This window comes from Myzus persicae, unplaced genomic scaffold (genome assembly GCF_001856785.1).
Source record: "Myzus persicae strain clone G006 unplaced genomic scaffold, MPER_G0061.0, whole genome shotgun sequence".
In the NCBI taxonomy this organism is placed as follows: Eukaryota; Metazoa; Arthropoda; class Insecta; order Hemiptera; family Aphididae; genus Myzus; species Myzus persicae.
Window position 1 is genome coordinate 70,418 of NW_019104395.1, and position 1,562 is coordinate 71,979.

At 27.1% G+C, this 1,562-nt stretch overlaps 1 non-coding gene across 1 annotated transcript; it reads right to left on the bottom strand.

The window, feature by feature from the left end:
* Positions 1-288: 288 nt before the first annotated feature.
* On the bottom strand, positions 289-361 carry Trnat-ugu. The gene has a single exon. It is a non-coding gene; the product is annotated as a tRNA-Thr (tRNA).
* Positions 362-1,562: the final 1,201 nt, after the last annotated feature.

Here is a 1,562-nt window from a genome sequence, read left to right on the forward strand (position 1 = left end):
ACACGAAACACTGGACACTTTACAGACAACTTTACTGATCGGAGTATAGTGTTGAAATCAAATGATTCATATAGGCGGTATAACTTTACATTTCCTAATATAATATGTGTTNACCGTGCTCAGCCATACCCCCTCCCCTCTCATCCATCACATTCCATGCTATTATTTCGATAATTTAATTATCACACGTCCTATAGCCGGGGGATAAGAAATATTATATATAACAGAGTCGATTCTTATATTTAATAAATATTAACACTATAGCGATTTTTTAACAAAAAAACGTTATGCCTCCAGAGAGAATCGAACTCCCGACCTCTAGTTTACAAGACCAGCGCTCTAACCACTGAACTATGGAGGCTCTCATATTATATCTATAACTGAGTAAATTGTTATCCTCATTACTCACATCTTAAGAATTATACTTCAAACTACTATACTGATATATGTAGGAAAATTAACAACCACTGATAATATTATAAAAGATCAAATCTAATTTAAATGATATTTCGATCTATCGTCTTTCGATGTAATGACTATACACATAGTAAATCTAAGACAGTATTATAGATAGTATGCTGGAATAACATTTAACATACATATGTGATATATGTATATTATATTATTATAAAAAATATATAATAACAACAATATAAGCATGATAAATGATTAACTAATAGTCTGTTTAGACCACTCTCAGGTATGTAATTCATAACAGATGTTCATACTTAACACTAAATTATTAATAAATAATAAACAAGTTACACATCCCAACCCACAACCGCTTAAGAAACTAAGGGATAACAACCTCTCATTTATCGGTTTATAGAATATCGATATGATTTAGATTATTGTGTGAAAATACTTAAATACCTATACATAGTGATTGATGGGTTTTATATTTTTATCAAAATAATGTATTCGATAAGTATAGTTTATCAAACGTTAGTGATTTCTAATGTTATACATTAATAATATAAAATACTATAACATATTAAAGAAAACGTTATTAACTATACAATATCAATTTCTATCTATACACAAATATTATATATATATATATATATATATATAAATATTTAAAAAGTGTAATGAAAATGAAATTTGTCATAGGATAGTCTACTATACATCCACATAACAATATCATCAACCTAATATATACACTCATAGGTATATAATTTACAACAGATGGTTAAATGGTTAAGTTATCACTAAATTATAAACAGATAATTAATAAAGTATATATTTAAATCCTCAACCCCTTAAGAAATTCAGAGATAACAACTTCTCATTCACCAGCATATAGAATATCGATATAATATACAAAATTAGATTATTGTATGAAAGTACTTTCATACTCTATACACATTTTATGATATCATACATACTTACATATATAGGTACATACATACATACACATAGATATATAAAAGTATAGAACATACATACATATGTGATTATTTCAACTATTTGATTTTTTATAAGTATTCTCCAAGAGAGAATTGAACCCCCAACCCCTGTCTTACAAGACCAGTGCTCTAACCACTAAATTATAGAGGATA